Consider the following 27,724-nt stretch of genomic DNA (forward strand, 5'->3'; position numbering starts at 1 on the left):
TCAAAAATCTTATGTTTTTCCCCACATTTGGAGTTTTATGTATTTAATAACAATTACTTGAATGACTTTCTTTTGTTGTTATATTTAAGAATCAAAGGATTTATTTTTATTTACAAGATGACTGCTAATTTAAGCTCCTAGAATCTAAGGTGCCTTATTTCAGTACAATAAGGACTTGTCTTTCCTCTTTCCATGGTTTCAAGTTGTCCTTAATTTCTTTGAAAGTCAGTTTGAAATGCAGGTGCTTATCAACCCTTTAAAAGAGGCAACAGATGACTCAAGGCTGTAGGCATTAGCGTATAAATTAAGAAATCTTTTACCTTTAACAATAGTCTCTCCAAGTGGGTGGATATGAGAAAGATCTAGTAATACAGCTACTTACACTGTTTCTGCACTGTGGATGAGGAGAAAAATTAAGTCTCCAGGGCTGTCAATCCAGCGTGAAATTCAGATATTTTAAAAATTATTGTTTTAGCTTTGTGAGTCATTCTATGATACATAAGGATATACGCAATAAATAGATAATGGGTTAGATCTAGCCAAAGTGTTTCAGTGTGACACTGGAGATGCACTTGTTATGCTTCTTTGTCTTTGTGTCATTTTTTAGCAATATTTCTAGGTATGTAAAAGCAATGATTCAAGGTTAGGTAAATTCTGCTCATTATCTTCATATTTAAAAAAAAAAGGCAAAGAAAATATAGCAAAAATGTGTGATTGTCATTTCAGACACATAGATTCATCTCAATCTCTGATTCAGTTCCAGTCGTCATATCTGATTTCTCAAAACAAGTCCTGCAACAGAGCTGATAACACATAATGTTGTATGAAAACAGAAGAACTTGTGAAGATCTAAAATTCTGCATAAATCTAGTAGCAGTTTGTTTGCTGCACAAACAACAATTTTGATTATCATTGATTCAGCCTTAATGAACAGAGATGCATTTAGTCATGCAGTTATTCAGCATTTAGATATGTAGCTATAATATTTGACTCAGTGTCAGCATTGATGCTGGAATTTTAAATGCTAAACACTGATCAGTATACTCAGTAGTGTGTGGAAAAGTTTGTATCAATTGGTTGGTGTTTTTTTTGCCCAGTGGAATGTGTTAAAGAGAAATAAGGGAGAATAAAATATATTCAGTGCTTCTCTGATTAAAACCAATTAAGACTATGGTTTCGTAGTAGTAATACAGTTTACTGACACTGGTTCCCTCTTCTGCGAGACCCCCATATCATGTATTTCCTTTCTTTTAACCTGTCTTAAGAAACAAAACTCCCTGAATTTAGCTGACTGTAGATAAGAAAAGACAGTTGTCCCCACCATTACAGAACTCCCACCATTTCAGTGTTCAGAAGTCTTCTGTTTTTATTAAGAAATGCATTATGGTATGCACATTTGATTTTATGACACTGTCCTTTACCTTAAAAGTTCCTTGTGTCTTTCTACTTTTAACCAGCCAATGTATTTACAGGCTGTAATCATACCTTCTCTTAACCTTCATTTTTCTAAGTAAATGAGCTAAGCATTTTCCACTTGCTCTTATAAGATTGTATTCTGTTCTTTTGATGATGATCCAGTTATCTTCTACAGCTTGAATTTATATTCCTTCCACATGGATTGTCATCTGCTGAAGCCCACATTAGGATTTGTGCAGTTGCATTAAAAGAGGAATACTACCTGATGCTTTATGGGAATGTTCTCTTGGTTATCCAGTAACTGTTTAGTAGCATTTAACTTTTCACCGTAGTCCTCCCATATTTAATGTAAATCATTTTTACTCAGTGAGTGAAAGACCTTGGATGTACAATTGAATGTCATCCTATTTCTTTTCTCCATTTTCAAATGGAGAAGACAGATAAAATAATCAGACTTTATATGCATGGAAAAAACCCATTGGGTTTCTTACTACAAGTATCTGTCAGGTTAGGGATGGACAATGTACCTTCAGTCAAACTACGTTGCATTGTACTATATTTTTCATGTATCTGCATCTCGGATAACTTTAATCTTATGATTTTTCTCTGAAAATTCCCAGAGCTGCAGCTCTTGGGAGCTTTGTTCCCACTGTTTTTGAGTAACTTTAATATTTAGTATTTATTAATCTGTAATCAAATATGTATATATACATATGTCTGTGATAATAGATTATATAACACTTTTTGACCTTCCTTTTTTCTCTTTTTTTTTTTTTTCTGTCTTGGCTTTTGCTATGTTCAAATCAGAAATCATAGTAATTATCATGAAAAAAAGTTATTGTTTTCCAGCTGAATCTACCTAAATTCCTAAAAAGTCTGAATTAAGAGGATAGGATAATCATCAAAAGATAATACTCGCTGTATGTATATCCAGACTGCACAGCCCAGCCACTTCACCGTTGAATATCCCTGCCACCTACATGCCTGATTAAATGGACTCTACACAAAGAAGCAATGTATAGTTAAAATTTTTATCCCCCTACAGGGCTGTCTTGCTTTCTGCAGTTGTAAACACATCTCCACACAGGTTTTTTCAATACTCCAGTGATATAAGATCATGTCACTGCATTATTGATTGATCGCTATAAAAATAATAAAATTGACTGCTTTCAGAATTGCTATGTTTTAACACAGTTCATAAAATTTGTAATGTTCTACCAAGGTTAACTTTAAGGTTAATTCAAGTTTACTTGAATTAGAACATTAGAAATTAGAACATTAGAAATTAGAAGTTTACTTGAATTAACACACACAGGAAAAAAAGTATATCTTTGTATTTTATTCCATCTAGACTCTGGATATATTTGTAATACTTTGTCACTTTTGTTTCTTTGCATCCATCTCAGATAATGATTTATTCTTCTTTTGTTTTCCTTCTTATGCAATGTATGCAGTTAGGAAAGTTAGAAAAGTCATATGCGACTGACATACTAGTGGTTATATAATACTCATGAGACCTTACAATATTTACAAGTAAAAATTTTGACCACAAACCCACAGTGGATTTGCTGACTTCTTCTGAATTTAATTAAGAGGGCAAGAAGGATGACTATTATTACAATAAGCTATTACAGCATTTTACAAAGGAGAAATATTTTTCTGATGGAGTATTTTCTTATTATCTATGGACAGAAGGTCAAAGAAACTACTGTGACCGAAGTGACATACCATCCTTGATCTGTGGCCATCTGAACCACATGTGAGTAATGGCCGGTGATCATATAAATCAGCAAGCAGAGGTGATAGGGAGATGATTTTTTATCGTAACTCTCTCTCTTATCTCTCTATCCACAGAATTTGAATCTCAGATTGTCAACAAAGCCATTATTCCACTCATTGGTCAATGTGTGTTCATTTGCTGCTGACTGATGCAGGGATTGATTGCAGCACTGTGTGCTGGTGTTTTTCTTAGGTTCATTTTTCCAAGGGCAGTTATGTGTAATCCTCACAGAATCACAGAATATTCTGAGTTGGAAGGGACCCAAAAGTATCATCAAGTACAACTGGTAGTGACCCCCAAGGGACCCACAAGAATCATCAAATCCAACCACTAGAAAATGTCCCCCATGGAGATTAAATCCACAACCTTGGCATAGCTAGCACCAGACTCTAACCAACTGAGACAATCTTCGGGTCACCACAAAGCTGCTCACTCACTCATCCACCACTCCGTGGTGGTATGGAAAAGAGAATCGCAATAGACAGGGTTGAGATAAAGACAGTTTAATAGATAGAGCAAAGGCCATGCCTGCAAGTAAATCAAAATAAGGAATTTATTCACTTCCCTGGGTTCTATTGTGCATGTAGGTTACTTGGGAAAACCAAATGCCATCACTCTAATTGTGTTTCTCCCTTGCCTCTTCCTTCTTCTACCCCATATACTGAGCATGATGCCATATGGTATGGAATGCCCCTTTGGTGAACTGAGGTCAGCTGTCCTGGCTGTGTCCTCCCCCAGCCTCCTTGTTGGTGAAGTGGGGTGGGGTGAGGAGCAGAAAAGCCCTTGACCTTGTGTAAGTGTTGCTCAGCAGTAGTGAAAACATCTCTGTGCTCTCAACACTGTTTCCAGCAAAAATCCAAACACAGCCCCTTACTAACTACTGTGAAAACTCTATCCCAGACAAAACCATCACCTCAGTTCAGCTGTGTCATAATAACAGATCATAACTTATGATTATTAGGTGAAAAAATACTTAAATAATAATTCACACATGGGGAAAATCAAGGACAAAGGAGTGATGAAAATTTACATTTCTTCTATAGGAAATTATTGTAGTGGTTGTTATGGTTTGTGTGCTAATTTTTTCTTTATTTTTATTGGTCTGGTAGTTGTTTTTTTTAACTTTGTTAAAAGAGGTCATATGTATGTTTTCACACACTTGGGGGGGAGGTTCTGTTCATAGATGGATCTAGGAAGAGAAGGAAGAAAAAGTAAATCAGTAGGTTCTCTGGAAAAAAGCTAAGCTTTTGACTCCAATTTACCTTAATATGTAGCCTACATGGGTGTCTTATTGCTGAAATATATAAATGCTATTAAAAAAAAAATCTCATGTCTTTCACCAAAAGTGTTTGCTGTTTATTTTATGATATGAAAAATGTCTTTTAATTGAAATTAGTCTCTGGAGGGTAAAATGACCTATGACAATACTTGAAAGAAGTACCTTGATATGGCACTCTGAACAGCATATAATGAAATAAATCAAACCATACTGAAAATAAACAGAACCACATGACAACTTTCTGTATATTGCTGACTGTGAAAGGCCCATATAGAAGATGAGATATATTGGCTCTATCCAGTTAAAGGTCTCTATTTGGATCAAAAGTTTTTAAGGACACTGATGTTTAGTAGGCCGATGTTTAGTTTTACACTATTTCTAGTAAATATGGATTGATTTTACTAGGAAATATCAAGAACTAAATCTGTAAACCTGCAAAGTATAGTAAGAAATATATATTTCTATAAATGTTTAGATTACAGGGGTTTAGATGTTTTTCTCTTTGCTTGCTTATTTAATTTTTAATTTCAGTCATTTTTGAGTGATAATGATGACATGATTTCTTTTGTCTTTCTCGGGGATCTAGGTGTCTTATATTCATAAATTGCAGAATGTGTATCAGCTTGTCTTTAATTCTGAGCAAACACTAAGGGAAGGATAATACGATGCTTTTTACAATATAATTCTACTATGAGGCTCAAATTCTATTTCTAAGACATTTGTAAAATGTAATAGCAATTCCGTAAACTCAGGCTAGTCTGATTGCAGGATGTTACTTATTTAAATTTCATTTATCCATATCTGTATATTAATGAGAATAGTATAGTTCTTTTTTTATATGAATTAGGTATGGACTAAGGTTTTTAGATGTCTATGGATTCTAATTAGATGATCAAATTCTGTGACTTAAATTATTCAATTGTTAATGAATAAATATGAAGTTTATTTTTTTAAGCAACATAAGTATGAAATTTTTCTGGTTTAACAACCTTTACTTTTCTGATTAAATATTGTCCTGTCTTGATAAATTAAATAATTGGAATTTGCAAATCACAGTGTGGAAAATAGTTTCATTTTCTGCATATGTAAATAGTAATTATAATAAGTCTATTCACTCTGTGCAGAAGTTGTTTTCCCTTTTTGTGGTAAGACAATTCTAAACTGACCTTCTTAAGTGAATAGCATTTGTCACAGGGTATATGAAGATGACTTAAGTCCAGACATAAATCTGTACTGAAACCCTGTAATGACTCAGCTTCAGTTCTTTCAGTGTAAGCCTCAGTGTAGACATTTATGTTCCAGAATGTGTCATATCTTGATTTAGTTTAAGCCAGCTAAAAATAACTTAGATCAATATAATGCAGTGTTAAAATTAGGAATGTTTACACAAAGGCTTAAAATATGAGTAGTCTTTACACTGAAATGTTGTGCAAACTGTATAAATAAACCAAAAAAGCTTTACAACCAGTAAAAATTTCTGCTGCACTGTCCTGTTTCCCAGTCTATCTCAAAACTATCACATCCCAAGCTGTTTCTGTTACGTTTAGGAGGTGAAGGGACAGATTTGAACATGAAGTGAGAAGGGTTTCCTCTCAGGAAACCTTTTGTGCCTGAGAGAAGGCACACTGAATCAGCTCCTGGTGCTCCTTCCCACTTTTTTTGAGCCGTGCTGCTTCCCTTACAAGGATGAGGGGGAGGCTTTCCTGCTGCTGCTGTCTTTTGGAAGCAAATGAATCCTGGGCATCCCATAATTAAAGAAAACTGTTTTAATTTTGCTTTGCAATACATGTAATCTTTTACACCTGTGTGAGACAGGTATGAAATGTTCCTGTTCTGATTTGCTTGTGGAGTGCACTTGTGTAGTGTTCATCCTGCACAGGTGCTACTGATTCCATCAAAAACCAAACTAGAGAATGAGTGGCAAAAGGGTGACTCATGTCAGGGAAAGTTATTCACTGTTTTGTTCACAGTACTTTTAATTTTTTTAGGAATGGAGAAGTGAAGATTTTATAGAGGAGGGAAATGAAAATATCATTAAGAATGGAGAAATACACCCTCAGAATAAATCAGGTAGTTTAAAGCAAGAACAGAATAAGAAAATGTCTTTGTAAAAAGTGCCTAAAGTGTGGTCTATACCCCATGCAGTGGGGTATAGTTTAAGAAATAGTTTATCAATCTGTCTTTAATTAATCAATCCATTTTATATGGCTGGGAACACTGTATAGTGGTTCATTCATTCAAGCCATTTTCTATGTGTGATACATGAATATTGTTTAAAAAATAAAACAATAATCTTAATTTAAAGCATTTTTAAAATTTCTGTAGTTGAAAGCTGAGTCAATTTACTTCGCTGAGGGTACTAGAAGTCCCTTTCAGAATTAGAATATAGGAAACATTTTAGTCTTTTTTTTTAACTCAGCTGATAAGTAAGAGAAATAGGTGTGCCTATTTTATTTCACATTCTGCAACTGTGACTACACCAACAAATTGTATGATTTATTTGCTTAGTAAGAACAATCAAGTGAGTTCCGTAAAATCCCAAGTGTAAATCCAACCTAAGATTGGATTTATGTGTGGTACTTTGACTCCTATTTAGGAGCCAGATTCCTTTCAGCATAGAACCATCACAAAACAAGGAAATTCTTCTGAATGGGGTATTGAAAATTTACATAATGTAGGAAATTCTGGATAACCATATGAGCTTGCAGAATACATTTTTTTTTCATAACATTATACATGGGCAAAGCAAATCCATATAATTCAGTCGCAGTCACCACTCATCAGGAAATGATAATACCATGGATTTTTTCTAATTTTTCACTTGTGTAATGTGAAATAATTTGACCTTGATATTCCTGTGAAGGATGAGAAGGACTGTAAAATAAGGTCTTACTTAAATGCAACATGGCAACAGATGAGAGAACTTGTCGTTTCACAACCATGTAGCAAAGTATTTGCTGTGGAAACAGAGAAATCACATCAGATTGGGAAATAGTATTTTTAAAGGAGAAAATGCGATGTAGTGATATGTACACTGTCAAACTAACAAAAAGCAGAACCCAATCTGAATTTGAAATTAAAGGGTCAAAAAAGAATTTAAAGTTTTGAGACACCAACAGGTTGTTGAAATACAATAGCATGTGGTAAGGGTTTTAACAAGAAAATGTTGTGCTAGTAGATGAAAGATCAGTCTTTCCTTCAGTGGCCTTTCTATTGTAGGAATGTGTTCAGGAGATAGGATTCTGAGATGTTAGAGTCAGTATGAGAAATAAATAAACTTGTGCTCACTTTAGCACATCTGTAAAACGTTATAGATGTCTTCGAAATATTGCAGTAGATGGCCTTCAGAGATGCCTTCCAATCCCAGAGATTCTGTTCGTGATTCCCAAATACAGAATGAAAATATTTCAGTAATTAATCTTATGTGTAATTGTATTTATACTCCAGGCAGCTCCTCAATTACAATTATAATGTAATCGTTGTTTAACTGTAAAAAGATTACTGATAACTGTTGTTATTACTTCTATTATGAAAACATCAGTATAAGGTTGTTATCACTGATATATGCATTTTATAAATAGTTCTGTCTATTGTTTACACACACAAATATAAAGCATATGATGAATTACCATTGCCATTTTAGAGATGGAAAACAGGCTGAAAGATAAATCCTTATGCTCAATGCTTTTTTTAAGCATAATGCCCGTTACCACCCTTAGTGACCCATTTTAAATATATGGCTGAATTAGAAACTGAATCGCAGTAGTCAGTCCCTGTGTTATGAGTACCTGTTCCAACATCCATTTCCCTGAATTGTGTTTGAAAGCAGAAGAGGAACCCAGTGGTGATGGTTACCACCATACACAGTGTATATGTGAGTATGAACTCTGTGTTGTTGTTGAAATACCTCAACTAACTACTGGTAAAGCTGGATTAGTATTAGGTGCTAATTGATTCTGTGATATATTAAAAAAGACAGGACAGATTAAGAAAGCTTTTCATTGAAGAAATACCTTAACACTTTAATACAAAGTGGCAGTTATTTCTGTAATTACTGAATGAAATTTGCTGTCTGTACAAAGAAGGAAGGTATGTGATCTAGTTTGCAGACTGGAATGCCATCTGATCTGTTTATCTACTGCTGCCAGTGATAGTTCATGTCATCCCTGTGAAGGATAAACTTCAGCTTTCCCTTATATAATAGAAAATTTAGCTGTGGTATAATCTGTGACTGTGAATGTGTCTGATGCATTTTTCTCTCATGTGTCTATTTTTATCCCCTGATTATTCTCATTTCTTATGAAAGATGAATAATATATCAGTGGTGTAGGTGTATGTGTAAAGCTTTTTTTCCTTTTAAAAAAAATAACACTTTTTACTTTTACATTCTATTTCTTATAAATTGTATTAATATATTTTTTCTGTAAGATTCAGTATGTTTCTATTTCTATTTTTATATTCCATAAATTTGAGGAAGAATATGTTTATAATAGCTGTGCCCAAATGGAAATTTTGATGGTAAGAGACTATTAGACCCCTCCAGTTAAGTTTTAAATAATCGTTTATTGCTTTTATAGATACTGAAGTGAATCTTTCTTCTATATGTAGAAAGCAGTCAGCAGAGACAAGAAGCTGACAATAGAGTAATTTAATTACAGTTAATTAATAAATCCACCAGGTCACGAAAAGCTAATGAAAGCAAGCAGTAATGTATCTTTGGGATAGGAAATTGCTGTTTGGGGAAAACAAGATCTAAGTGATCAAAACATTCCTTTCATTTCCATACTACCTATTAACTAGATAAATCTTTTTTAGTAATTCAGAATTGTTATATATGTAACTGATGAGATGTGATACACAAGAGAAACTGCAAATATTACAGTATCTCAAATTCAGCTCATTATTAGTTATAATGAAATGTTACCACACTTTTTTTCACTGAGTTTTCCTTCCCACATTGCCTTCAAATATAGAAGAAATGAGCCTTCTGGAATTCAAGTGACTTCATATTTTCTGTGCAAGTATTTGATGTTTGGCATGAGTTTGTCAGATACCATACATCTGTGATCTGTTGATTAATTAGAGATCACCATATTTACTACCAGATGTTTTTTTAATTCAAAAGAGAAATTACATGTCCAGGTATTTGAACAGCTACATTGTGTGCAAAATTAATATGGTACACACCTGCCTTAGAATTTTGATGTTCTTCAGTGGAATGGCATGAAGTAGTTCCAGATGAATAAAATATATAGGTAGCCATTAATGTCTGTCACACGTATATAAAACTGCAATGAAAGCAGACTGGTGAAAAGCTTGTCCTAAGAGATAAAAAAAGCCTCATATTGTTCCGAACTTCAGTTAGTAGGGAAGATTTATGTATGTCATGGTGGTACCTGGCATTTAATTCATGTCAGGAAGTAGCTCTACTGTGGCAGGCTGTTTGTGAGCAAAGAATACCCAAGTTCCCAGGTGCTCCCTAGCATTGTACATTTGGCATTGCTGAATGTACAGGTCCTGCCAAATGCTATAAAATACTATAAACATTGGAAAAAAACCCCAACTACAAAATAACCGGCAGCATTTCAATGTATGCAGTTCAGAAAAGGATACTGACTCTTCTTTGCCATTGAGTTATGATATGAATTGGTGGATATTTTGTCCGGTCAATGGAAAAATGGCTGTAACACAGATTACCCACAAGTTTCACACTATTATTAAAGTTATTGTTGATTAAAATAAACAGAACAGAATACAGTCTCTAGTCAAAACCAGGTAAATTCTCTTTCCTTTTCTATGTTTATAGATTGTATGTTTTAGAGGGTCTGCCTAAAAAAATTTAACTGCTTGTACTTTAGAGGTTATTTCATTATTAATCCTGAGATTTCTAACCGTGTTCATTCTAAACTACATGATAATCTCAGACTCTGTCAGTGTGAGACACACTACACCATGAAATTTTATCTTTTTTTCCCCTCAACACACACAGGTTGCCAGAAAAATGGAATGTGCAACGGAGATTGTTAATATGGACATATCCTAAGATACAGCGTACCACTTGAGAAAGTAAATACATTACACTTTGGCTTGAAGGAAAATTAACTCTGCCATGAGTTAATGAAAACAGGTAAACTGAAAATTACTTTCCTTCCATTCTTTCATTCATTAATATCGTGTACCTACTAAGGGCTGCTATTAACTTCTTTCAAAACTTTATTCTTGGTTGTTCGTGTATAACTTTTTTTACATTCACATATGGTTGTATGAGAGAAAAAGTGTTTAAATGTATGATTGGTGAACAATGTTTAGGATGCATCTCAAAATGACTTTTAAGATAGTAACTGTAGGCTCTCTACGGGCAGCAGAAGTAAATAGGGTATGAATTTCTTGTGACTCATCTATGCCAGTCTTGTAGTCAGGTTTGTTTGTGCTTAAAGCATAAAAGAAAGCTAAGTATTATTTAATTAAAAGTTTAAAAAGTCCACATGCAGTCCAAGGCATGTGGAGTGAAGCAACCATAGAACCTTTTATTGTTGTTGTGAGCACAGTCTTGTATTTTGTATTTGTACAGAGGAATACTGAATTGTGAGAGAAATTTAGGGCATAGAAGATCTTTCAGTCTGATTTTTCACTCTGTTGCATTTTTTGTGCAGTCATGATTGTGAAAAAAGAATTTGAATGGCTATGAGCACCAGAATGGGAATTTTACATTTTCACTTTTCATATAATTAAATGGATTTTAAAACCTTTTGGTGGTGAAGGAACAGTTTAGATTTTTTTTTTCTTGTGTTAGTATTTTCTGAGACATTTTCCTACAGGCAAGTATGCTATTAGGTGAGAATTATTTTGAATTGTGAGTTTTATAACCATCTGGGTCTTAAAAAAAGTTTTCAAGATGAAAAAATCTGGCAAAATTAGAAATAATGGTATAAGAATATCAGGACTTTTTTTTTCTATTATCTTTTCTTCTCTCCAAAACCCCACAGTCTTTATGAATCAAAGATTATTTTCTTCTAAAGAATACTTCGGCATTTTTTTGGTATTTCAAATGTATAGAAAATGATTTTACTGAAGAGCAGTTTTTAGTGTGCCTTATAGTAATATTCTGTGATAACACTATTAGAAATTGATGGGAAATGATCAATGTCATGTTTTGAAAACTGTTAAGAGGTGTTTTGTGAAAGTTTTGATGTGTTGATGCAATATAATTGGAGAACTTGCAGTAATGGTGATTAACTAATTTTGAATACATTTGCAATAGTTGGTATTAATTGAAAGGCAAACTGAAGTAAGATAGAAATTCTAAATTTTCTAAGTCTCATAAATGGGAAAATATGATGGCTGTAGACCTGCCTACATTGTCATTTAGTCTTTTTTCTCTTCCCCATAGGAAAAAAAAAGAATTAAAACTAATTCTGTACTATAGGTATTTATTTTATTACTTCCACTTGTCTTTGAGACTTCTTATCTCCAATCTGTGTACCACCTGTAGGGTAGAATTCTGCTCATTTATTTATATATGTCTTGGAGCTTCAGGGTTTTATGGTTTTTGGCATACTATTGTGGTCATATCAGCAAGTTTTTTGGCTAATATATAATATTCCTCAAATCATATGTCAGGGTACAGGTAGTACCACTGTTAGTCTTATAGTTACGGAAAAAAAAATACATTTTTGTATTACTTTTTTATTACAGAAGAGAATTTTTGTGTATGAAAAACTTTCGTTCCATAAACTTCTGCTTGAAGTGTATGTTTTTTATAATGCTGGAGGAAGCACAAATGGCATATATGGTGTTTATATTATCTACTTATACTACTCATACTATTGTCTTCTGAATTAAATTAGAAATTCACAGCCTTGGGTATTCAGTTTTCGTGGCAGGGTTTTGGTAGTGGGAGGGCTACAGGGGTGGCTTCTGTGAGAAGCTGCCAGAATCTTCCCCCGTGTCTGATGGAGTCAATTCCAGCTGGCCCTGACATGGACCCACCATGGACTCCTCAGTGATAGTGGCAGCGCTGCTGCCTGCACAACAGCAGCAGTAGTGAGAAGAGGGGAGTGAGAATATATGAAGGAAACAGCTCTGCAGACTGCAAGGTCAGGGAAGAAGGAGAGGGAGGAGGTGCTCTGGGCAGCCCGTGGTTCAACCCATGTTGAGACTGGCTGTGCCCCCGCAGCCCACAGTGGAGCAGAAATCTACTCCTCCAGCTGAGGAAAGGAGTGATAGAAAGGTTTTAGGGGCAACAAGACCTCATTATCTAATATTGGACATGAATTGGACAAACCTATAGCATTTAAAGTACTTTGTACTAAATGCACTTGTTATGATGTTGCTGTTTTTTCTTGGGTAACTTAACTTTAAATAATATCATAGTGTTTTAACACATTTTGTTGTAATGGACAGAAAAATTGGAGTTTATGACAGACTTTAATGCAAAAAAATTTCAGGTGTATTACATGTAATTTAGCAACAATCCCTTCATAAAAGCCTTAACAGCGAAAAGTAACTCTATCTTCCTCTTCTACTGTAACTTAAGCAAATGCAAGGTTGAAAGCTCGGCAATTTTCATAACTTTTGAACAGGAAGGGACTTGTATAAAATGCAACTCCCTTCTGAAAGAGTTGACCCTTCTAAAATTTATTTACAATGGAGCAAATCTTTTCAAATATGTCTCAGAAAACCCTTAGGCTGAGCTATTCCTTCCATCACTTAAGGAGATAAATAGATGTGCTTTAGTCATTTTGCTGTTACAGGTCAAATTCTGCATTGCATCTCAAAGTTTAGACAATCTCTCTTTTTGAGGGAAGAGAAGAAGAACATTCCAAATAATAGCTGTTATAAACCACCAACAGATGGCATTTATTTTCCAAATTTTATACTCACTTTGGGTAATGAATTGGACCTACTGAACCTTTGTCCTCTTACAATTTGTCATCTGCATCAGCAAAAATTCCTTGGAGCTTTTCCCAAGGACCAGGATGAGAACCAATGGACTGTGAGAAAATGCTTGCAGGTTCTTCAGGCTTTAAGTACAAAACAACAGTTGAAAATAATGGCTCAATACTTTGTATCTTTGTGACTTTGTAATCCAGATTGTATGGTCCTCAAAATGTTATAAAATAATGAAAACTATTTCAATACTTAGTCTTTAATGTGCTCCAGAAGGAAAAGATTGATGATGTACTATGCTGAAAGATGCTTGAAAAATCTATGAAAATAGTAGCCTTGAAGTCATAAATTCATTTATCCTAAACTCCTTGGAAAACTATTACTCCTGAATAAGGTTTTCTAACTGACCAATGAAATTTCAAAGCAACAGCTGTTTTAGTAACATTAGGCTTTCATTCTTAGGCGAGAAATGTTGAAAACTTCAGTATTAGTGGTTACTGGTACTCTTTAAATCCTCATACTTAGATGCAGGAAGAGACTAATTACTGTGAGACTAATGGGGGAGGGCAAAAAACCCCAAAGGACAGAAGTCTAAATGACAAAAGAAAAAAGCTAGCAAATATATTTTAAAATATTTCAAACCCTTTTGGATTAAGGAGTTTTTATGTGACCTTATGTGACATTCAAGAGGAGCAGTTGTTATTCCAGAATGATGAGTTAGTCCTCAAGCAACTGACCTGCCATGAACAGGTAAAGGTATTTTGGAAGATAATATAAACTCTTGGAGCCAGTAGCTAATGACAACTGCTTCTTACTGTTCATCTGCAGAAAGATGGATTTGCTTTCTACTTGGGGACTAGTTTTTTACTGGCACATTTTCTTCATCACATTTTAAATTAAAAATGAGGCCATAACAATTGTAGTTAAAAGATGACAGAAATGGCTCTCAATATTTTAAATTATGTTGGATTAAAGGATGTCTTATAAATACTTACATTATTTTGGAAGAAAATAATTAGGGTGGCAGGTCTATTGTAAGCATCAGTTTTTTTCAACCACTTTTTTTTCTTTATATCCTATTTTAAATGTAGGCATAGAGGACATTTTCACAAGTAAAAATTTAAGCACAATTCCAATTGAAATACATAAGAATAATTTTTCCTCATTTCCCACAGTGTCTGAAATATTTAGCATAAATCTGTGAGTATTGTGTCTTTCCTGATGCATAGGAAGTTTATGGACAGCTCTGCTTCTAATTCAAAGTGTGTACTATATGGCCTGGACTATTCTGTGAATTATACCTATATTGTCTAAGCAAACAACTTTGTGACTCAAATGACTGTTTCTCTTCACCCTTCTTGCTGCCACCTCAGGTAGTTTCCATATTGAGCTACATCATTATGTTGCTGATCAAATATTGCACTGAAAATCTCCAACAGTTTTAAATTCCTTGAGAGGAAGAATCCTCTCAAGTTTGCTTTTACCAGGAAACAAATAACACTGCTTAGGAAAATGATCAGTACTCTTAAAGCTACTGAATATACTAAGTCAGAACTGGTACAGTTCTTAGTAATAATTTCTTTAATTTAAAACTCTCTCACCACAGTTTGAAAAAAAAAAAATAAAAAAAGTTAATCATGTGATTCAGTGTAGATATCATACCAGGCACCCTCTTGGAATGTAACACATCAAGTAGCAAAAGAATTTATGACTATTGTTTCTCTTATCCATCTGCCTATAGATGTTTTGCCATTCAAGATCCTTGATAAATCACTTGAAATGGATAACTTCTTTCTCTTTTGCATATGATCTCTTATTTTTTTATTTTTTACCCACAAACCCTCATATATCCAACGCTGCAAAATTATGGGATACCAAAACTTAGAGATTCAGAAGTGAATATTTCCCACCTCTTAGGACAGAGGGTGAGGCTCTATTTCTTACTGAAATAAAAATAATGAATATGAGGCTCTGCAGGGGCTTCTGAGACATTTATATAGACTGTGAAGATGAATTAATGAGGAAAGTGGAGGGGATGAATGAAGATCATAGTTTCATGGTTAAGTGTATTATCATAGGAACATCACACAAAATGGTATATAATTAAATGATTAGTTGCAAGGGTAGAAAGGTCTCTAAAAAGTATTATCTTTTACTGTCTTGATTCACATATCTGGCTTAATGTGTGATTTAATGAAAAATTAAGCACTCTTAAATTACTGATACCATCAGGTGTCTGTATTTTATATGTTATTGTGTGTTTAACTGCATGTTAGAAGTCCACCTTTAATTGAAAAAATAGGAATTAATACAGAAAGAAATGTGCATAATTTTCAGTGAACACCAGAAATATGTGTAGAATTGCTCGAGCTGTGTATGAGAACCCCCTGAGCAAGGCTGACATATGGCTGGTGATATCCTGTAGGGAAATGTAGAGTGCAAGGAGGTAATAATAATCCTTCTTAGAAAATAAAGGTCACAAGTGATAGTAAATGCCAAGAAATCATCAGGGATTTTTTTTATAGCCTATTGGGTCAGTAAAACCTCAGTAGGCTCATATATTTCTTTAACTGTAAAAAAAAAAAAAAAAAAGGATTCAATTTGGATCAGGGAATATAAGGGTTTGTGAATGAAGTAGAGAAACTGCATTAAGGGGAATTTGATGACTCCATGATAGATAAGCTTGTCAATACTTTAATTTCAAAATGGACTTTGTATATATAGTTAACTTACTTTAACTAGCTTTAATTCACTAAACTACAGTTCAACTATTCCATCTAACTCAGCCATCCCTTTAGACCAGGCTTTATAATGAATTTTTGCATTATGAGAGTCATCATACAGGAAAATTACAAGTTTTTCTAGTAGACATATAGATAACAACAACAAATTGAATTACAAAACAAATTTTAAGCTTAGTGAAATTTATATGTCTGTAAAAATACTGAACTCTATCAAAATATTTTATTGTCTACTAATCTATTTGTCCTGTTTCCAGATGTAAGAATTTAATCCAGTATGCTTTTTATGCATACTGGATTAAAGATCAGTGAAATTTATATGTCTGTAAAAATACTGAACTCTATCAAAATATTTTATTGTCTACTAATCTATTTGTCCTTTTTCCAGATAAGACTTTAATCCAGTATGCTTTTTATGCCTAAGCAAACTGTCACCAGATTACTTGAGAAACCCTAAGAATATAGTTTTGTATTTCATGCTAATATCAAAATACAGTGCTGCATTATATTTTAGTAATATTACTAAGCTGGTTTCTTCTAGTCATTGGGAAATGAGAGTTAGTCCTCACTCAGTATGGTTCGGATTCTGTGTTAGTAATAGTTGATACCATTAGATAAGTGCATGATTCTTTTGCAGTTGCATTAATAGGAAATTCTTAGATGCTTATAGCCTTGCGTATTTGGGCCATAGGAACTTTGGCTTTGTAACCATGTTTGTAAAAATAAACAGGGAAGCTAAAACTGCACTGATGGCTGTAGTGCCTTTTTTGGATTATTGCCACTATGACTGGGAAAATCATTCATGAGATTATTCCAGCAATTATACAGGGCTATAGATCCAGTAAAGTGCATGCCTTATATAGCAAAACAATAAAAAACCAAAATAGCAGAGTGAAGAGCAAAGGAAAGTCATTTCACTTAGGTTTTGTCAAATGCAACACTGTATTCACTCATTTGATATGGCATCCATCCAGCTCCTTGGTCTCTTTGTCCTCTGTCCTTCACACTAGATATATAAGATGTATAAAGAAAGTGTGTGGACTTAGTTGAAGTCAGTATTCTTTAACTATTAGCATTTTAGTGCTTTGAGGAATTACCCTCTCATTGAATTAGACTACCTTCTGCCCTTTAGCCTCCAGTGATGCAAGAAAAGGACTAACTCTGAAACTGATTGTATGCAGTTTTTTTAAATGTTAGAACTCCTTTCAGAGTAACAAGCAGGTATGATGAGGAGGAAGAAATAAATGCTTTTGTTCAGCTTTGCATTTGCATTTGCATGCTCTTTTATGCTAGATATGTAAATGTTTTATAGCTGTAAATTAAGGATTGACTGGAACCTGTAGATATAGCTCAATAAACAACCTGTACTTCCTAAATTATTTTACAACGTAAGATTTAGGACCATTACACTTCCCTAAAATGGCAGGCTTTGCCTTTTTTTTTTTTTTTTTTCTTTTTTTTTTTTTAAATTATAGTTGCAGGTCAGATCTTCCTTCCATGCCTAAGTTTAGTCAAGGATCGTTGCATTTTTATACAATTAATTGACAGTGAAAGGTTCCTATACTTAGAATAAGAGGGAATCGGGGTGTTCTAAAAGAAAAGACAAAGAATGAGAGGAAGGTAACAAAACTGCAAGGTTTGTCTTGGTGTGGACTGTGATAATGACTTTTATATGTCATGCTGTCAAAGTGGATCCAAATACAAGGAGGAAGGAGGCAAGACAGTAACATCTTGGCTGGGGCTGATCAGTCTGTCTGTTTCATTTACCCAAAGTGTCTTCAGTCCTGTTCCCATTTCTGTCATTTTGGAAGGAGCTTAGATTTCTTTCTTCCAGCTTCATGCTGCAAATGTAAAGTGTTTTAGACTTATTATTCCTTTATATAGATAAAGAAAAATGAATTATGATTGTAGAAACTCCTGAATTTTGCACATGAGAAAAAGCAGTTTCTGCCCTCTCTCCAGTGCTGCTCTGTAGAAAGATGGGTGATCAGCTTTGAGAAGAAAAATTTCTTTAATACTGCTGGATTTATGAAAGGTTTGCATCACATTAAAACTTGCATGTTGTTACTGAGTTTTTTGAAGAATATGGAGAGTAAAACTGTGTAATACTTTTTTCTGCCTTTATTTTTCAGATATAAGGAGGAGCTTTCATACAGCCAATTGTGCTGCTCAGTTATTTTGTGGTGGAAGATAGTGGGAACATAAAATGTATGTTTTGAAAAACTCACTTATTCTATGAAAGGGATCACAGATTTTCTGATTCTGTGACCTCCAGTGCCAAAATCTTCATGTGTCTGAGAGGTGTCAGACGTATGCTGCATACCTCAGAAAACTGACACTAGCAGAGTAGTTCGTAGGTGGGGGACAATAAAAGCTTCTTAGGGGTTCTTAGTTCCCTGTTAAGTGGATGGGCCTCAGCCTGCAGATGTAACTGGACTCTTGAGATACCCTGTGGTGTTAGCTTTGCAGTTCCTTCCACAGGTGTAGAAGCGGCACCTACACTATGATTGTACTGTAACTCAGCAGCACCTACACTGTGATTGCTTTGCTGTTCTGGATGCTCTCTGTGGACAGGAGAGAAATAGTGGCTTTGATGGATTCAGTGGCCCTCTGGAGAGGTACTTTTGCTTGCCAAATAAGTGCTAAGGCTGCTCAGGTATGTAGTTTATACCAGCTATCTGACTTGTAGATAGCAAAAGTCAGTTGAAATAAATCCCATCGTGGGTGATCCAAGCAAAATTTTGTACCCACTTCCAGCTCAGTTTGCTCAGATGAGTCTTGTCTGTTGCCTACTCTGAGGGAAAAGCACCACGCAATTGGCATAGACATATAGGAACAAATAAAATATTAAGGTGGTTAGTAACCACAAATATTTTTTGAGGAATATTATGGAAAGTTTTGAAAAACTTCTGGAAATTAGCGCAGCTTTCCTGAAGTCAATAGATTTAAGCTATCTGAAAATTTGTTCCATACATTTTAAAAACTAAAATTATTTGTCAGTAAGGATGTTGGCTTGACCATGGTTTTGTTGTACAGATGGGATGATATCAAATTTCCCAGGTCACTTTCCCTTCAGCAAATGCATTGGAAGCCTGTTCTGATCTTACTGTACCCATTTAATCATTATTATTTTTTGCTGCTATTGCAAAGAATGGTGCCCATTTTAGTTTGACTGGTGATTTTTCTGAACATCAGTCTGCTGTGCACTGTACTGAGATCCACCAAACTTATTTCAAATCACAAGTGAGAACATCCCACCCTTTACTCCTCCACACACTGCTCTTAATATAGGGATTGTATTCACATCAAAGCTGTCAGAATGTTTCTGTGATCTCATTAGCTATACTTATTTCTACCTACAGAATAAATGAATCATCAACTGAAACAGCACTGAAGACCAACTGGTAAAACTCACATGGGTATATGTATATCCATGCTGAGAATAGATATCTTCTCAAGTCTGTAGATTCAAGTTGTTAAAACTGCCAGTTTTGCAGACCTAAAAAGGGTTAAGTCATTTTTGAGATGAAATTGGGTCTAAAGTCTTTAACATGGAAACAAAATTCTTAAACCCACTAAAAAATAGTTTTATATTTCATATAGCATATGAATAAAAATTATTTCTGTTTATAGAACACTAAAGGAAGTGAACCAAAGATATGTTTTAATGTTTGTGGATTTTTTTTCTCTGTTTTTGTTTATGTAGTTAAAATTCAGAGTAATTTCATTTTATGATTGTGTGATGTAAATTACATAGGTGGTACCAAACAGAAATTAGCTGAGTGAGTTCAGCCAATTTAAATGCTTCTGAATATAAGCATTCACTGTAGGGGAGTGAGATCATGTTAAATGAGAAAATGAAGAGAAATTGAACATAGGTGGAAGCTAGGTGTTAAGTAGGTGAGATAGGTGTATTGGTGGTGGATGACAGCAGGTATAGGAGCCTCACAGTGAAAAACTAAAAGGAATCTAATGTCTAGCTACTGATTACTTATATACTATTTGAAGATAATTTTAGAAGCTCAGTTGGGAAGTGTGGTGACTGAAAACTAAAATCTGTAATAACCAGCAGCCCTTTGCCTAGAGAGGCTGGGCAATACAGAGTGTGTCTGTCAGCAAGCTGAGGCAGGTACCTCTCTGAAAGTTGAGAACTCTCATTCACTCTTCATGGATGAGAGAGAGAAATAGGCCTAGCAAAGAAAAGATGGAGAATTCAGTCTTGATTTGGTGGACATGGAATTCTTCTTATTCTGTATCCTCTTTCTTTACATCTACAGACTTGACAAAGTGAGATTTATTCTGCTGACAAGGAACGTAAAGTGAAGGAAAACATAAAACACTACATCTTCTCTTTCTTCTTCGGTGAAACAGAGATATGCAGTCTAAAAGCATTCTTTGTACAGAGGCACTCCATGTGTCACTGCCACACACAACTCCTCTATGCCTGTGCAGAACCAATCTAGTGGAATAAGTAAATGTATGACCAATGAAAACAAATCTTGCACTAGTACACACACACACAAATATTCTGAATTGCAGGAGAAACAGATTTTCCCTGTAGAGCTTTGACAGGAGTTTGTGTCTGCATCTTTCTCATTTCCAGACACAAGAACAATAAATCTGAACTAGAATTAAGAACTCCTACCTGCACAACTGAAACTCCATACTTCCAGAATTCAATGTCATATATTTTTTGAGTTATAAAATTCTTACAAATGGAGGAGTGACTTCTGTAAAGGGTCATGAGTACAGAATAGTGTTCCTCGTGATGCTGTGGGGAATTTCCCAAACTATGACTTTGAGATTGAAGTACATTGCATCAAAATTACATTTCCTTAATAGTCTCTTGCAATCATTCAGTCATGTCACCTTATTATCAAATGCTGGAAAACCTCTGTAGATATCCAATTCTACATCATGCAATACATTATTCTGAGACAAATTTTTATAGACCAAAATGTAAACCTACTAAGTACCAATAAGCTGTGTAACCCCAAAAGCAAAAAATTGCTGTGTAGATTCAGACCTTGTCAGACAGGGAAACATTCTTCTCAGGTAAATTGGCTGAATGTTTTGAAGTTTTACATGAACAGTGACCTTCAAAAATCTGGTATTTTAGTATCATGAAGTCAAGTAATAAATTATGTGATACAGTATAGCTGATTTAGCTGATTCTGTTCACTGCCAGTCTGCATATCTGTATGTCTAGATCAAGGAACTAAGAATTTCAGTGCAAAGGCTTTGAATGTCCTGCAGTCAGCTTGTGTCCAGTCAGGCTGACTGCATTTGGAAACCACGGAGTTAGGAGTTGGCAGTGGCATCCTGCCAAAGGCAAATGAAGAAGGCAGCATGAAGAATGAAGCATGAGCTACAGGAGAGGACAGAAAGGAGTATATGGGAGGGAGCAATCTGTGATAGTCTAATTTGTCTATTGTAATCTATTGTCCAATTTATCTCATTCATCTATTTTATCTCTGTATTTTTTATTTATCTTACTTCTAACTGTTTTAGTGTAAGCAGAGAGGCTGTAGAATCTAGAAAAACAGCGTGAGAGGCATAGCTTGAGCCAATATAAATCAGGGTACTTCCATTGAAGACTGAGAATCTGGCCATTAATATCATGTAAAGTTACTGGAGTTTGATTTCCAGGAGAGTTGACAGAGCACACACATCTCAGGGTGAAGTAAATGGAAGAGACAGGCTCAGTATCTCTGAAAATCAGGTCTGTGATTTCTAATATGTCATAGGAATTTATAAATAAAAGAATAAATTCTGCTATATTTTACAACCTGCAAGCCAACAACCCTAGCCATAGTTACACAGCTGTGTGTGGTAAACAAGTATAATTCAGCTGATGGGGAATCCTGGTTTTGTTTTTTTGTGTGTGGGTTGGTTTTGGTTTTTTTGCATTTTAGGTTAATTCTGAAAACACTTTTGCTTCCAGATATATTTTCTATGTTATGAACCACCATTTTGTTTACAGATCCCAGTTAAATTATGTTAATAGGTCTCATAAAGAAACATAGTACATTAGGGAAGATGGAAGAGGCTGAGTAATACCTATGAAATATTTAAGAAAACTGAGTACAAGCTTTGCTGCAGGGATCCACTGAAGCTTTAAATACAAATTCTCTTTCAGTACGGAGTAGGCAAAGTCTAGAAAAATACCACTTTCTAGTTCAGGCAGGTAGCATTAACAACTATCAGGTTCAATTGAATTTTGCCTGTGCTATGATCTGACCATCCTCGAGGCACCATGCTGCCCATGAAGGTGACAGAATAAGAATTATTTTCTCCATGGAGTTTTCACACACATAAGGAATCGTGGTGATTCATTGTACAGATAATCATTAAAAGCAAAGTGCTATGCTAAAACCAGATTTGAATTCTGTGACTGTGTATGTTTGTATGGATAAAAAGAAAGGAAGCATGGGGCGTAAGTCAAAAACCTGAAGTAATGTAAACTTCTGTTACACTTGACATTTGAGCTTTTCCAGTGAGTTCTTTGTGTAAAAGTCCATTCCTGGGCATTACTGTCACTTCTGCTTTCTCTATGGAACATTAACTCTGTTTTCATTGCTCACATCTAGCAATGATCAGATGAAGCGTGGCATATCCAAGCTGATAACCTATGATTTGCTTTCTTTATATACAGACATACACACATATTTCAGTACCATCCTTTTCATGCTGGCTTGTTTTGTTAAAATGCTGGTTCTTCCATATAGAAGAACAAAACCAAAACCAACAACAAACAAAAACAACAGAACAAAAAACCCACCACCAAAACCAAAACCAAATCCCAAACAACGAAAATCTCCTTTTTTTTTTTTTTTTTTTTTTCCTTTGCTGATGAAACATTCAGAGATGTGCTTGTGAAATGATATAACTGACCCATCAGGTTGGATCTTAACAGACTATAAGGTATAAGGCTCAAGCATTATACCTGCTGTGCAAGTTGGTTCGTCTTTCAGGATTATTTTGTTTAGGATGAAAAGAATTACAGGAGGGATGTATCTCTGCTCTGCATGTCATTCTGTTTTGGGGATTTGCTAGTGAAAAACCTTGCTTTGGGAACTAAGACTGATGCAACAAGCTACTTCTCTGATCTTCCATTTCGGGTGATGTTAGTGTAGTCTGAGATACCCACTGAAAAGTGTGGAGATAAACTGTTTTGCAAAACTGTTGGTGTGGTAGCTTGAAAGGAATATGCATAGCACAACTATCTGGTGTAGGCAGAGGAGTTTTGTTGACAGGACAACTGGAGGCTGAAACAATAGGAAAGTTGTTAATCTGGGATGTAATGCAATCATCTATTTACAGAAGTCTACAAGATTTAGTTTTACATAGCTTTCTAGTTATCATCTGTTATTACATCAACTGACCTGTTAATAACTCTTATTGAGTTTAGGGTGATCTGAACTAGGGTGATAGGATAGAAAGTTTGGTCCTCTGTACATTTTAAGTGTTATGGTATTTTCTATAACATAGGGCTATCGTGTGTCTTGTAATATAGGTCATAGCCTAACTATGCTAGAGAAATGAGGAATTCTAGTAGACAAAGTAAAGAAGAATGTGATGGGGGCAGAAGGGTAGAAAGAAAAGTATGGTGGTTGTATAATGGAAGTGATTAGAACCATATGTTGTATTAAAACTTTTGAAGTGTTAATTTTCCCTTGCCTCTGCAGGCTCTCCTAGTCTCCATAAGAAGAGAGGACAAAGATGAAACAGATCATACAGAGACTTATAGAGGCAAGTGAGAGTTAAGCCACTGTCCACAAGGATTAATATTCCAGTGGTCAGTATGTTGAAAAGCAGTGGATAAAGTAAGAGAAGGTGGAAGTATCTTGCATTTGTATTTATACTGTATTTCTTCTCTTGAGTACTGATTGTTAGGTAACTTTGAAAAGAAAAAATGCAGGTGTGCTGCAGATTTAAACATCTCCTATACCTGAAGTCTCTAACTTGAAATCACTAATTCACTAGGAATATCTTATGTCCATATGTGATAATCGCTAATTTTCAGAATTGCTCAATTCTTCATGCGGATCTGTGACGTTTTCAGATTTAGAGATAGACAAGTGCATGAACTTCACTAATTTCCATATCGTGTGTGGAAAATTATCCAGAATTTTTTGCATTAAAATTCAAAGTTCATACAGCACACCTTCCATATAGCATTGCTGCAGATTAAATTCACTTATGCATTAGGAAAGGTGCCAATGTAATCATAATAGAAGGCTAAAGTGCTGAAATGATAAAGTAGTTTTTTTTTGCTGCCTTCCTTGGCACGTGTTCAGCACCCCACTTTGATTCAGACATCATTCACCCTTTGGTAAGACTCTTGAGAGTAATAGTAAATTATGTATTATGAACCTGATTTTTTAGGAGAGGATGTGAAGCACATTGGAAATCTGGTACAAAATAACTGCAGGTTTTTCAGATCACGTATATAACAGTTCTGGAAATTTGGTTCTTATGCCTGTGTACTTCTGAATTAAGGACTTCCTTACAGTGACTCTTCAATAAAAGTCAGAGGAAATAATCCGTGTTTGGACATGTGCCAGGCAGAAGAGCAGCCACTCCCCCAAGATCATCAGCTGGACTAAGTGCATTGAATTGTTTTGTTCATGAAGTGACGTCATCTGTGTCAAAATCATATAGCATGTCATTTTCCTGTGCACTCAGACTGATTGATTAGTTCCCAGTCATTCTAAATGTATTTCTGTTAAATAGTTTGTAGAGCTAATAGCTTTTGAAAGGATTTTTTTTTAATAGAAAAAGGTCATTAGTCCCAATAACAATTTGAAAGGAGCTGCTGCTTTTGACATTTTATTTTTGTTTCAGCATTTCCCATAGATATACTGTTTGCATTAATTTTTATTGGAAATATTATGAAAATATTTATTGACATTTCTTACTTGAGGCTGATCTAATAATCAGTGAATGATAAAGATCATTTTGATGACTTCCTAATAATTTCCCAAATACTCAAAAGAACAAAAAAGACATTTCTTAAAAACACAGTAATGTGAAAACAATATTTTATACTGCTTAAAAAATGTTTTATGCATGTTTGCTTGTTTAAATTTGTAACGCATTTTAATGCTTGAAAACATGTTTTCCTCTCCAGTAATTACAATTTTAAGTTATCATTTGGAGACACTCCTTTTGTGTTTCATAGGAAGGTGTCAAATAGATACTGTGTTCCACCTACAAACCTAAGGGTTGTACCTGTTGATGAGATGGGCCTTTTAAAATATATATACATATAGGCAAATACATACATATATTGGTGATCAAGTAGTTGTAATAAGAATGAGTCATGATTTGTTATTCAAGGACAGATAAATAGTGGTAATAACATAAAATCTTCACTTTTTTCTTTCTGGTTCAGAAGTGTAGGCAAAAATATGACTGAACATGTTTTTTAATGAGATAAATTATTTCTTAGACAAGGCTTCATTCAAAAGTGCGAAAGCTGTAATTAGGCACAGATTGATTGTATCATTCAACAGTGAAAACCAGGGGGAGATCTTGTTCTGAATAATTGCTCTAGATTAAAATCCAATAGTAAAGTCTGGCAGGAAGAGACTTCTACTAGGAATTTAGGTATAATCTGGGGATTTACCATCTGGAGGTGGTGGGAGAATCTGAACATATTGGTCAGAGAATGACTGTATGCTGACAGTATTAGGTAGCAGGGAAATGACAAAGCAAGTTCTAGAAGGCATTAAGTGAGAATTATTAGCAGCCTTAGAGGAACACTACTGCCATTGCTACATAAGCCATATGTAGTGTGACATATCAGATACTATTCTAAGAAGAAATAATGTGATTTCAAATAGAGTGGGGAGAGCTGTAGTGCCGTTTAGATAACATGAAAAGACATGGCCTGTGTAGTGTAATCCAGCTGAAGTTGAGAGAAGGTGAATTTCTATAAACATATTGAAGGGGGAGAATAATTATGTTATAAGAAAAGATTAGGACCATATAAATTATTATTACCCAGTCATAAATGAACTGAGAATAGATATGAAGAAGGTCTGCGATAAGATGTGAAGTGAGATTCTAAAATGATTTCTAAGTAGATTGGAGTCAGAGCAACTAAATGGTTTTAAGGTGAAGCTTGAAATAAGCCTGTGAAACAGGTTATGTAAATATGTCAAAAAAATTCCTGGCATAAGAAGTATGAACATATTGATATCTGATGTTCAGTATATCTAAAGGGTGTTGGAAGAAGTCTTTTCAGCCTCTAATTTGCACTTTTATTTGTGTTAATTTTAAGCTTCAAAGCTTTCCTGGTCATTTAATGAGGTCAGGAAGGCTTTTTCTTCTTTTCTTTCTCTTCTGTTGTTGCAGAATTCAGTGTTTAAATCACCAGAACTAAAACCCAAGAGGAGGAGATATGGTAGCAAGTTGCATTGGAATTAAATTCTCCTAAATGTTTTATTGGTGTATCCTAATAATATATTTAGGTTTAAGTTCTTCTCCATATTTAAGATCAGAATGAAATTTAATCATGTCAGTTGAAGTTAGTATGACTATCAAGTTAGTATTTTTGTAATGCTGTCTTTTTTTAGGGTGATCTGGAAATTGTATATAATAAATTCCTTTCTATCATTTTTATATAAGATATGTATGATATTACAATCATCTTTGATCTCTTCAATTCTCTTTCTATGGTTCATTATCTCGTTCTGTCTCTTACTGTGTTACATACACATGGATAGCCAAACAACCTTAGCAAAGAATCACAGAAGTCATTGAGAAATAATTTTGATAAAAACATCCCTTTTTCCAGTACAGGGTTGATATTTTAGTGTATGTGGAGTATATCTGTACTGAAAGACACTGAAGGAATTTTCTAGAATATTAATTCTTCAATGTCAGAAAGATAACTGGACGAAGACACATTAGATGCTCTCTATTTTGTTTGTACAAACTAAAATGACAGTTGTATGAGCCCATGTAAAGTGACAGCTTGAAAGGAAGAACTTCAATATGTAAGAAACTTACTTTCAAGCACCATAAACATAATTCTTATTTATAATTCTTATTTAGAATTGTTTAGAATTTACATATATGTTATTGATGATTTACATATACAAATAGTAACAGCTGCTTGTATGTGCAAAGTCTTGTGCCTCTATAATTACATAGACAGTTTTCAATCTTATTTGTGTATCAGAAGTGACTTTTCCTTCTCCCTGAGAACTTTTCCTACTCAAATGGAAAAGACCTATATATCAGGCAGGTAGAAAACTATAAAAATCTCATTAAAGTCTTTGCCTGGCAACTCAGAACTGCTGCTAATAACATAACAGCAATTACTCTTATTTCACAAAAGAAATACAGTGTACACTGTCTGGATCCACTTTAGGTTTAGGTTGTGTTTGCTCAGGGTTTTGTAATCTGGGAGACAGCAGTTTTGACTTAGAATTGTCTCCAAAAGGCTCTGATAAGGCCATGTAAGGAGTGAGAATGGCCTGGGGTGAAAGCTGCACATGAGATCCTTGCACTGTATCCTGACTGGAAGATGTACTAGAGTTCTGATAGAGTTGCAGTAACCTGAAGTGGACAATGGACCTCACGTTTAAGTAGTAAGCTCAGACAAGC

The 27,724-nt window shown here is 34.6% G+C and overlaps 1 protein-coding gene across 9 annotated transcripts in view; it reads left to right on the forward strand.

Annotated features, from left to right (window-relative positions):
• Nucleotides 1-27,724, forward strand: part of LRRC4C (leucine rich repeat containing 4C) — a 498,507-nt gene that overhangs the window by 278,692 nt on the left and 192,091 nt on the right. For all 9 annotated transcript variants that reach the window (XM_050337122.1, XM_050337123.1, XM_050337124.1 and 6 more), the window contains one exon: nt 10,465-10,602. The gene's annotated coding sequence lies outside the window, so the exon portion shown is untranslated. The remainder of the gene's footprint in view (nt 1-10,464; nt 10,603-27,724) is intronic.

Source organism: Myiozetetes cayanensis, unplaced genomic scaffold, assembly GCF_022539395.1.
Source record: "Myiozetetes cayanensis isolate MyiCay16 unplaced genomic scaffold, myiCay2020 scf6-25, whole genome shotgun sequence".
In the NCBI taxonomy this organism is placed as follows: domain Eukaryota; kingdom Metazoa; phylum Chordata; class Aves; order Passeriformes; family Tyrannidae; genus Myiozetetes; species Myiozetetes cayanensis.